Source organism: Mustela lutreola, chromosome 12, assembly GCF_030435805.1.
Source record: "Mustela lutreola isolate mMusLut2 chromosome 12, mMusLut2.pri, whole genome shotgun sequence".
Lineage (NCBI taxonomy): Eukaryota > Metazoa > Chordata > Mammalia > Carnivora > Mustelidae > Mustela > Mustela lutreola.
The window spans coordinates 93,385,158-93,397,757 of NC_081301.1; the positions used below are offsets into that span (position 1 = coordinate 93,385,158).

A 12,600-nucleotide genomic window follows, 5' to 3' on the forward strand; every position below is an offset into this window, starting at 1 on the left:
GATAGGGAGGTTTACAGGACGTTGGGATCTGGGACGACAGACGTCGTCACCTGCGCACAGAACAGGCAGAGTGGGGAGAACAGGGAAGGACAAAGAGGCTTTGAGGGACTGTGCTCTGGACAGTAGGATGAGAAAACCTCAGCTTTTTCTCCTACAGAATCCTCATAAGAGCTCTACCGCGGCCAGATACTGCAGGTACAAGTACTCAAGGCTGGCTGGAGCACAGGGTTCATTCAGGGGCAGCAGGTAATGTCAAAAAGGTAAATTGCAGTTGGAAATGAGGGAGACTTGAAGGGTGAAGGGTGACAAGTCTTTTGCACAAGTTACATGTGGTAAAAAAGAGGCTCCCCTGGACATGTGATTTATACATCCATTTATGTAGGCCTGCACATGACTCAAATAGGGTATCACGTTGTGGACAATTAGGGCTCTCTCTTAATGTAAATATCAACCAGTCATTCCATTACATGCTAATAAGGCAGAAGGAAAAAGAATAATTATATCACCTTATTCATTGTTTTTATAGGTCAAGGCACATTCTCTTGACTCTGAAATGGCTTTATAATCTATTTTAAAGAATAAAGGTCAAGATTGATATATTCAACTACCACTATAATTAAAACTGGTCTCTTGGTAGAAACTATTTCCTTTCTAGAACTGTGAAAGTGATTTAAAAACTGAAGTAATACTATAATATTTTATGGTTTATAAAGCCTTTTTTCCATTAATTCTCTTGCGATCTTCACAGCAACTTTGAGAAGTGGGGAAAGCAAGCAATATTATCTCCTTTTCACAGATTAGAAAACTGAGGTTCTCTGGGATTGAGGGATTTTTTGAGATTGCGCAGGTATTAAATAAGAGACTAGAATACAAGACTTATCCCTCAAGGTTCAATATCATTTCCATTTTATGCAAATACAACATAAATATCAATCATGGAATATTTGAAATCAAAATATCAAATATATCAAATGAAACTTCTGGGGAGTGGCTGGCAAAATTATCAATTTCTAAATGGTTTACAAGGAAATTACTTTCTAATGGGAAAGGGTTTAAATATGATTGACAAATATTACTTGAAAATGATTTCAAAGTGATCTAGTTAAAGGCAACCTAAGCTTCTAAATGGGTAGTCACATTTTAATCATCACAAAAAGTTATCTTTAATGTATAATAATTCCCTTTTTTATTTCCATACAGGTTACTGTATTAATCTCACCAATTAACACAGTTTGTTTTTGTTTTTGTTTTTTTCCTTTTCTTTAGAGAAACCCAATCAAGAGAATACACGAGACTGGAAATTTTCTTTGGGGTAATTACTCCCCTGAACTCTTAAGACTTCACATTTTGTTTGCATCTGAGGTCAAGTCAGAAATGTTTCTACTTGGTGGCTTTGGTTCAGAAAAGCTAACTGTGTTGACCAACATGAACACGTAGTCACCACATTTATCTGATAGAAATGACAGTCTCCTGGTGTATGTGGGAGGGGATGGGTGGGGTGGGTCAGAGGGGCTTCCTACAGGAAGCCCTCCAACCAGGAACATCAGAGGAAAGAATGATGAGATCTTAATCTTCCATGCCTAGGCATTTAGAGCAAAGAAGTTTTAGGTTTTGCAAATGCCTAACTATATAAAATCTTCTCCATTCACATAATTTTATGACATCTAGAGAAAAAATTTAAATTGTTTCGCTTTCAACATGAAGTTTTGGCAGTTTTGTACCACCTGAAGCTATTCTGAAATATTTATGAGGAAAAAAAAAATTGGGGTAAAAAAAACCTTGCATAAATTGAATGTGTTCTGAGAATATTTGACTTAAGTTGGTGGATTGAAACCAAGACTGCTGGTTTGGTTCCTCTGATCACTCTGTACAGCCCACATCCCTCCCGCCCTCACTGGGACCCAAAAGACCAGCATTATCAGTGTGTGACAATGAAACTGTTTTTGAGACATCGATTCCCTAAGTACTCAGGGCTAGAATTACCCTTCGGGAACCTGCTGGGTTAGAATTAAATGATAGGCTTTAAAGCCAAGTTTACATTTTCCAATATATAAGATTTCAAATCTGCCTTTTGCAGATTATTCTGAGTACTAAAGCACATGTTCACTTGGTATTTCATCTGCATAATCACTAAAACAGAGGATTCCTCCAAGCGTGGTGGTCCTGGATCAGTATGATAGGAGTCACCAGGGCACTTGTAAGAAATGCAAATCGGAGGGGGAGACAAAACGTGAGAGACTGTGGACTCTGAGAAACAAACTGCGGGTTTTGGACGGGAGGGGGGTGGAAGGTTGGGTGAGCCTGCTGGTGGGTATTAAGGAGGGCACGGATTGCATGGAGCACTGGGTGTGGTGCATAAGTGATGAATTTTGGAACACTGAAAAAGAATTAAATTAAAAAAATAAAACGCACGTTTGAACTCTCATAATTTAATAATAATAATAATACATCCACTAAAAGTAGAAAAAAAAAAGAAATGCAAGTCTTGGACCCCTTCCCACACTGAATCAATAGCCCCGGGGGTGGGGGAGTGGGGGAGGGCTCCGTCCAGGGATGTATTTAATCAATGCCCCCAGAGAAGGCCCGCAGAGAAGGCACACTAAGTTGGAGAAACATGGCAGTAAAAGAGTGTCAACATTTTTCTTCTTTGTCAGGGTCAGATCGCACTTACTATTTTAGGGAGAGTAAGCAGGGAGAGAATGGGCATTCATTCCTATAATGGTGCTCGGGAACTCTACTTAAAGAGCAATTTTGAAGTCTAAGTATTATTTGGATTTTTGCTTCTCTTTCACTCTCTTCCCACCCAATCCAATCCTACCTTGAGGCAGTTTTGCAATTTATATGAGCAACATATAATCCAAAGATAAAATTTTGGTGAATCTAAAATTAATCAATGTATAACACATTAACATTTGTGATTTTAAAAAATAATGTGGTAAGAGAGAAAAGTGAAAGTAACCGCTTTAAAGAAGTCTGGAGGCTATTTGTGGATTTCCATTTTTGCCTTCGAGGATTAGGCAGCTTTCTGGTATGCCAGAACTGGCTCTGGTACCCATATGGTAAACCTTTTATACTCCCAGAAGCACGTGCCTGGTCCACACTGCTGGCTCCATAAATGTCTGAGTGAATGATTAAAGAAACTAATCCAGACTCCAAGTACATGAACACAAACACAAAACATTCACTTCCGCTCCAAACCACTGAATAAGAGTGGATCCAAAGATCTTTACTGAATTTAATGCCAGTTTCTGTTCTCTGAACTTCCCACAGTCTAATAAAGGAGGACTTCTTCCAGGAACATGACTTCACCTGAATTGTGATACCTCATCAGCAGTCTTTACACTGGGCTCGTAAAGGAAGGGTTGTGTCAGCTGTAGGCATTCGGGAAACACGACCAGATACAGACACTGTATAATCATCAAGGGCTTGCTTGAGATTTTTGCAAATAGTAAATCACCTTTTTCAAATAGATAATGTATTCACATGTCTCCATGTTTTTTTTTTTTGTTCCTTCATGCATTCTTCTGGAGATATCTTTGTGCTTATATAAGCATATGCAAATGTATGTTTCTATTTAAGCATGCACACATTACCTCTTGCCTTTTCCCTTAACAATATGGATGGAGATCTTTCCGTCTCTCTAGGTCTCGATCTATGTGTCTCCTCTACGTCCACTTGCGTCTGCACACATCCTGCCTCCTCCTTGACCGGCTATATAAAATCCCACTGAATTAACAAACGCACCAAAATTTATTTAACTATTTCCCTGCTGATGGACAATTAGCCTTTCCCCAATTCTGTTATAAAGAACTCTCAATTCTGTGATAAAGAACTATCCCATGAATATGGTTGTTCATGTTCGCGCAGCATTTCACATATGCAAGCGTATTGTCACTGGGGTAAATTACTAGAAGTACACTCTTGGGGTCAAAGGATAGATGTATTTTCCATTTTTATAAAAATTTCCATAGCACTCTCTACTCCTGTCTGTGCCATAGTTAGATTCCTCTCAACAGCAAGACAGAGGGCTGGTTTCTTGCGCCCCTGGCAAGGCTGACTGCCTTTTCCAGCTTCACCTGTGTGAGAGATGAACAACAGTCTCTCTTTGTGCTTTATTGTTCATTTCCTTTTCAGCGGGGTGATCATTCATATACTTGCGGCATTTTTTGGTCTTTTTCATTTTCCTCATGGATTTATAACAGTGGTCTATACATTAAACCCATTAGTTCTTCAGATATAATGTCTCAAAACTTTATGCCAGGTTGTTTCATTGTTGCCTTTATTTCCTGTGGTTTTTGTCACTGGAACACTTCCCCTTTATGGAGTTGCTTTTTTAAGAGATATTCTTTGTAGCTTCTGGATTTTACATCATACTTCACCACTATCAAAGGATAATGATAGAATGTGTTTTTTCCAACCAAGTAAAATTAATTTTTGTATAAGGAGTTAATGGATGGAACCCATCTACTTTTCTTTCCTAAACAGTAATCCAGTTGTGCCAAACATCATTTATTGACATATCGATGATGTCTCCACCGATAGGCAATACTACCTTTATCATGCGCGATATTCTACACTCACTCAGCCTGTTTAGGGTCTCTAGTCCACGACTGGTCTACACGGATCTATTCACGTGCCAACAATCCTGTTTGAATTACTCTAATTTTACAATATGTTTGGATCAAATTGTAAGGCTGTTAACACCCTACTCTACTCTCCATTATTTCTCTTTTGACAAAATTTCCTTCACTGTTCTTGCATGTTTATTTATATAAACAGCCTTTCTTGTAAAAAGAAGAAAATCTATTGGTATTTGGATTGGGTTCATATTGAAATATTAAAGCTATTTTAGGAAGATTCAAAATGTGTGATACTGAAACTTCTTTTTCACTCACGCAAACGTCTCTTCAGGCTTTAGGAATTTTAAAGTTCTATTTAGCAGCTGGACCTCGTACATATATTGTTAATTTACTACATGGTGTGGTTTAAATTGATAATAAATGAGACCGTGGCTTCCATAATATTTTCTAACTACTGTCATTTGCATCTAGAAAAGCTACTGATTTCATTAAACATTAATTTTACTAAATTCTCTTACTAGTTGTTATGGTTTTTCATCTGCTGCTCATGGTTCTTATCAGGTATACAATTTTAACTGCAATGCTGAGCTCTTTATCTCCGTTCTATTTTCCCGTTCTCTTTTTCTTATCTAACTACATCTTTCTTGTAATTTTGAAAGCATGATTAAAAACCCGACATCTTCCTTTCCTATAAGGCAGATGGGAAGGAAAGGTACTAAAACTTTTAAGTAGTAAATTTAAAGTAAATGTGTAAAATTATTTCTAACATTCTACAGGTAGATTACAAAAGTCCTAGCCAGTGAAATTTATGGGCTCCAATAGCTATTATCAAACACAATAGCGAAGTTTTGAAAGAATCCAGGTAATCTTGGGGCTAGTAAACACAACTGTAGTTATGCATGCTGAGGAGACAGTAATCAAATCACATACTTTTGGAGGATGAACTGATAAACAGGGGAACATGGAGAGATTTTCTCTCATTGAAAATTGGTAATCGGTCAGAGGCTTTGTGTTGTATTTTCCCTCATTAAATGAAAAAACATGAGCCAGCGGGACAGTCAGTATTAAAATCTTATGGGCCTAACTACCCTATGATGCAGTAATCGCAATACTGGGTGTTTACCCCCAAAATACAACGACAACAACAACAAAAAAAAAACCCACTAATTCAAAGGGATACATGCACCCCTGTCTACTGCAGCATTATTTATAAGAGCCCAGATAATGGAAACAGCCCCAGTGTCCTCTGATAGATGAATGGATTAAAAAGATGTGGTATACATAAGCAATGGAATATTACTCAGCCACAAAAAAGAATGAAATCTTGCCATTTGCGACAACATGGATGGAGCTAGAGGTTAATACTAAGCAAAATAAGTCAGACAGAAAGGTACATACTGTTCGAAATTTCGATTCCACTCATATGTGGAATTTAAGAAACAAACCAAAGAGCAAAGAGGAAAAAGAGAGAAACAAACCAAGAAATGGACTCAACTATAGAGTGCAAACTGACAGTGACCAGAGGGGAGTTCGGTAGGGAGCTGGGAAACAGCGGATGGGTTTGAAGCATGTGCTGTGATGAGCGGATGGTGATGTCTGGACTCGGTGAATCACAATGTTGAACACTTGAAACTAACATAACACTGTAGGCCAACCATACTGGAATTAAAATAAAAATGAAATTAAAAATTGTATGGTCTTCACAATGACTCCTATATTTTATTTTATTTATTTAAGATTTTATTTATTTGACAGATCACAAGGAGGCAGAGAGACAGGCAGAGAGAGAGAGAGAGGAGGAAGCAGGCTCCCCTCTGAGCAGACAGTCCGATGCGGGGCTGGATCCCATGACCCTGGGATCATGACCTGAGCAGAAGGCAGAGGCTTTAACCCACTGAGCCACCCAGGTGCCCCCAATGACTCCTGTATTTTAATTTGTCACCAAGCCATTACCTGGTCTCCAGTAGTGAAACATGAGTAATTTTTTTTCCTCCCTCAAAATCTAGAGTAGTTTCAAACTAGTAAATTAATTGGACAAGTGACTTATAAATACAAGGATAAAGCAAAAGTTATACAAGAGATCACCTGGAACATTGCTTATTTCCATATTCATTAAGCAGAATTTACCAACATGAAACCTGCCTAATCTAGACATCGCAGGAAATAGAATATAGCCCTTTCTGGCATGTTTACAACACCCTATGTTCTGAAACCCTATTTCACTAGGAAACGGCTAAAAATTAGAATAACTCATTACACTTGGCTTTAGAAATTCAGGAGAACCCGTCAGCTATGCTCAGGAGAGGCTGAAGGCCTCTGTCATTGTTTGTCTTAACCTTCCAGTTTATCAGAATTTCTAGGAGTGGAATGTCTTGGAGCCTTAACCGCAAAATTATGGCTTCTAGATCTTATCCGCTTCAAGGCTGGAGCAGAGTGGAACTGAGCAACGGCGGAATGGAGCAGAGATACAGTGATGGAGACCACCAGTCATTCAAAGTCCCATTGTATTAAGTGCTTGGAAAATGAGGTCCCAGAACCTTCACTCAGTTTAGGATTCAGTACAGGAAACAGAAGATTCCGTGGGACTCTCTCTGAGGAGATTCATGTGAGGGCCCCAGCTGGCCTAGAGAAAACAGGGCACGGGAAAACAGAAAATGCTAGGATCGTAATGGACATACGTGTTTCTGCCAAAATAAGAGGAGAAGTGTTTTGTTTTTGTTTTTATTCTTCTCACGGAGACTGACTGGAAGACTAAGAAAATTATTTAAAAGAGGAATGATTATTTCTGTAATATATGAACTACATAAAACTGATGTATGCATAATTTATGCACACTTTTAAATTAAAAGATTTTCTTCCAAGCATATTTTTACGTATGATAATTAAACAGATATTTTCATCTCAGGTGACTATTTTGCTTTTCTACCTCTATATAGCCATAACCCAGAATCCAACATTATTTTTTTCCCACTTTGGTATGAGAGATGGGCAGTCTGCCACCTTCTGTAACAGTCATTTCCCACAAATATAAGAAGGCCTTCCAGGGCCGATGTGAAAAAGAATCTCTGAGATACACTGTTAGGTGAAAAACAAGCAAGATGTAGTATTTTTAAATTACTATTTGTATTTTTAAAAAACATAATGACCAGTAGAGAGACAGAGAAAGAGACAGGGAGAGACATTCTGCTCTTCTATTCACAGAATATCTCTAGCATGACTCAAAAACCTGGACGCAAGCCTGAGAACAGTGTCAGGAGGACAGCCATCACGCACACTCCTAGATCTTTCCACTCGTATTACTTAAGAATACGTAACTAATGCACATACACAAATTAATAAAAACAGAATAAATGGCCGCTGGGACCATCCCAGTAAAGGAATAAGAAGGGCAAAAGCATTTTGCGGAGGGACTAACCACCTTCATTCACCTGTTTTCTTTTTTTCTTAAGTAATCTCTACACCCAACGTGGGGCTCGAACTTACAACCCTGAGATCAAGAGTATGTGCTCTACTGACAGACACAGCCGGGCTCCCCAACCATTCATCTTTTCAGAAAAAAAGAAAAGATGAATGGATGAATTCACCTTACACTGAATCCATAACATGTAACCCAAGAATAAAGAAATAAAAGCATCTCTAACTTTTAAACAAAGCTTAAGTTTCTGTAATTACACAAGAAAGGCCAGACTTTGACTTATATAGCAGGAGACGGACATTCAAATTCCCTCCCAGGCAACTGAAAGAAATGACGGTGTTTTACATTAATCAAAAGAGGGAGAGATATAAACAATATTAGTTTCAACACATTTTCCTTGTGTCTCTGGGTGGGATCTACTTTTAGCAAGAGCCATTTAACATATATAATTACTAAATATATACTAAATATATATATAGAAAGGTATAAAAATTAGCTTTCATATCACAGTCTAAAAAATGATTAATGTAATCTTATTTAGTTAACAAGAAGAAAAAAAAAACCCTCCATAAATAACCGTCTAATTATAAGAACACAAATGTTACTTTATGGAGAAGTAAGTAAATAAAGCTTCTTAAATGGCTAATTATTATAAAGTCTGGTATAAAATAAACTATGTTGCGATGAGCACAAAAATACCACTAACTACAATCACAAGGTTTTGATTCTCAAATGCAAATTGGGTTCAAGTTCCAAAATTCTGCAAATGATGTGGTTCCACAGAACGATAATGAGGAAAAATAAGAGGTGTTTTAAAAAAATTATTTATTTATTTATTTCGGAGAGGGAGCAGAGGGAGAAGCAGGCTCCCCACTGAGCAAGGAGCCTGAGGTGGGGCTCGATTCCAGGACCTTGAGAAACTGACCTAAACCAAAGGCAGACACTTAGCCACCAAGCTACCCAGGTGCCCCAGGAAAGTAAGAGTTTTAAATGAATGAAGACACACAAGGAAACATCATGGTGATGCAATCAGGAGAAATATCAAAGTATGATGAGCTCAGAGTTGTGACTGAAGCTAACTCCTCCGTATTAATATCCACATGCCACTGAAATATTAACAATAAACAGATCCCTAGCATTATTAATTTAATAAAATATAAAACATTTATTCAAGTAGTAACTTAGCTAACTCATGTCCAGCGATGTTCCATTAAAAATATTACTCTTTTTGAAAATTATTAATACTACCAGCAGGAAATGTCTATTACTGTGTGTATACATATTTATATAAATAAAAACATATATGTATATATGTGTGTATGTGCATATGAATTATACACACAACTCCAATAATCAAATAATAAAATACAGTAAAAGGAAAAATAGTATCTTGACCAAATCTGAATATTAGTAGTTTATGTTATAATATATAGTCATAAAATAAAATTGTATATATTGCCATCATAATCTTTCAGAAAATTCTGGTATTTCTATGTAACTTGAAATCTGAAAACTTTTATAGTGCAAAGATCAAATACTAAAACACGTAATGTAAATGTTTTGTCATTTAAAGTTATAGAACTGAAGGGAATCATTTGCTCGAATGCAAATTTTCCATTAATCACTCAGAGATCTTTCTAGTATAAGAAAAATGGTTATATACTAAATATTAGATAGGTAAGAAAATATTTCAAGCACTGTTTATTCTTCTTAGCAATGGCTTCAATTTGAAATGATCATTTTGTTTCTGTTGGCGTATCTTGGGAACTGGGTTTGCACATTGAAATAAACTTTTCTTTGAGCCAGAAGTTATTCCTACTAAATTTAGATAGAAGGATTTCTGTATAGACTCAAGTCAAGTGCAAGAGAGAGTCAAGGCAATTCTTCTGAGAACCATGGCAAGAAACCTTGCTACCCATGAACTGAGTAAAGTTCTCGTGTTCCCAAGAACTCAAAACTTAATCTGTTTCACATTAACTGAATTAGCTGACTGTACATTCTACTTCTTATGACCTCTTAAGCAATAACCCCAATAGACTATTTCCCAAGCGGGAATTCTGACCACGGTATGGACTACTGCTACCCGTTCAGTTGTGTTAAGCATGCTATAGGAGACAGGCTGAGCACTAAAGAACAAAGAGGGAGATGAACGTTAATGGCACAGCCTGGCTCAATGTTTGAAGGAAAGAGCTTGAGTTTTGACCAACAAGTGGCTCAAGATTGTGCTCATATGGGTTCTACAGAGAATGAAAACGATACATGCAAATAAGCAAATTCCCTTTAATGACATGGTACCTGCCAAAATAATCTGAGTTCTAGGAGTCTGAACAACCAGGAGCTACAAATTTTCGAAGATTTGGTAAAAGGAGCATGGTAGGAAATTGTAAATAGGTTGCATGGCACTTAGACTTTGTTCCCTTCACTAGAGTAACAGATGCGAAAGTGTACACTTCATGGTGAATGAAGGAGATGATCTTTCGCACTATCGAGAGAAGAATCTAAATCAAATATAAGTCTTGACAATAACGGAAGATAATACAATCAACACTAGCAGAAGTATATTTAGATTGTTTATTATTATGTTATTATATAGATCACATTATAAATATTATATTACAATATTTAGATTATTAGATGGATAGATATATCTATCATAGAACACTATCATTTGTGCTTTGACCTTATGATTTTTCCATGCAAAGTTACCTTTTTATTTAACTTTTTTATTCTTTTTGCTAACAAGGACCAAAAAAAATCTTAATAAGAGAACTTTAGGTATTAATGTTCTTTTAAAAAGTATAAATTAATATATACAATTGATACTACAGATTGATGGTTTTTAATAGGTTTCCATTACTCCCAGTTACTCTAACTCAGCTACTTTAAGTGTTGTTTAAAATAAAAATCACACATCAAATCTGTGTAGTGGACAATTTAAAGAGTAATGCCACATTTCATACTCTACATAGAAAACAAAACAAAACAAAAAACAAACTATAAAACTTACTGTTACATTTGCAACTAAATTGTCATGATCCCAAATCATCATATTTATGAACTCAGTGATAATACTAATAAATTTAAGCAACCAGTATCCAGTGGATGAGAATGTTTAGCAGACAGCCTGCAGTCAGTGTGAAGACAGACAACAACTCCTGGAGAAAAGGAAGGAGAAGAATTGGGGATGGCAGAAAGAGCTGGGGATGGGGATGGCCGACGGTACGCCCGCACAGGAGAGGGTGGGTGCCGGAACAGTGGGAAAGAGCTCTGTTTCCCCAGTTTTCAATTCTCCTCAGGCCCTGATAAGTGGCAAGTATCTCCCTTTTCACTGCAAATGACCTTCCGAGTAGCCTTTGTCAGGAGTGCTATAAAGTACGGTACCTGATCTACCTCCTTCCTTTTATGGTAAAGATATTCTACAATATTTTACAATTTACAATTATAAATATTATGATTTTAAAGCTGGGAGGAAATTAAGATATTGTTGAGTTTAACTAAGCCCTTATTTTACTGCTAGGGGAATGAGATCCAGAGAACCCATGATTTCGTTTCTAATCGACATAAATATACCAGCGTGGCTAAAAAGTTTAGACATGTCATATTTAGTGATATTAAAAGCAAGAGACAAACACACAAAGAAATGCTTCAAAAACACAAAGAAAGAAGTACAAAGAAGCGCTCTCCCTCAGAATGGCCAGTCATCTGTTCTGATGTTAGTAGGGAACAGTAAATTAAATATAATGAGCTTTTAGAGATGGAGCAGGGGAAAAGTGCCAAGTGATGAAAGTCTGACACATGCAATGATTAGAAACATAAAAATTATATACAAAATACTTACCAGGGACATATTATATCTTGAGGAAAATCCATAAAATGAGAAAGGTAAAGCCTGTCATAATTATTTCCTATTCAATTTGTTTCTACCTCTATTTCATTGTAAGAACAAAATATACGGCAAGATTACGAAATGCACTTAATTCAAATCGCCGGCCCCCTTTTACATAAAGCACGTACATAACCACTCCCATTGCTACTTCAGCCGGGGGGCGGTTCTCAGTGATTATCCTCCTTATACTTAGCTGAGGGTAGGCTAGAAAGCTCAGGACACAGTTTGATGGTATCAAATTCTACACAGCTTATTATTACTATTTCTAGGACAGCATTATAATACATTAAAATCTGTGTCAAAATAAATCTTTTTATTAAATTTCCAAAACCTGAAAACTCAAATATGTAGGCAGGTTCCTCAGAGACATGCTCACGCCTATCACCAGAGCCAACGGAGATGTTTTTTCACTGGAATCACCTACGTCAGTCTTTCCCGAAGTGTCTCTGTGGTTGAACAGAGGGACTTTATAAAATGGCACAGGGGTAAACACTTCTAACTTTACTATCTAAGTATGGGTTTTTATATATTTTAGAAAAAAGTACACATGGTTTTCTATTTTAGAAGTGAATCAATTTTTAAAAATACTTAGAGTAGATAATAGTACAGGCGATGTGAGTCAATATGGACAAACTCAATGTCTGAGGTTTGGGAAATGCTGCCCGTATGGTACCTGCTCTGGTGATGAGTTAAGACAACTACTGAAAGATGTGAAAATT

At 36.9% G+C, this 12,600-nt stretch overlaps 1 protein-coding gene across 8 annotated transcripts in view; it reads right to left on the bottom strand.

The window, feature by feature from the left end:
* RFX3 (regulatory factor X3) overlaps positions 1-12,600 on the bottom strand; it is a 444,526-nt gene that overhangs the window by 85,857 nt on the left and 346,069 nt on the right. The window lies entirely within an intron of this gene.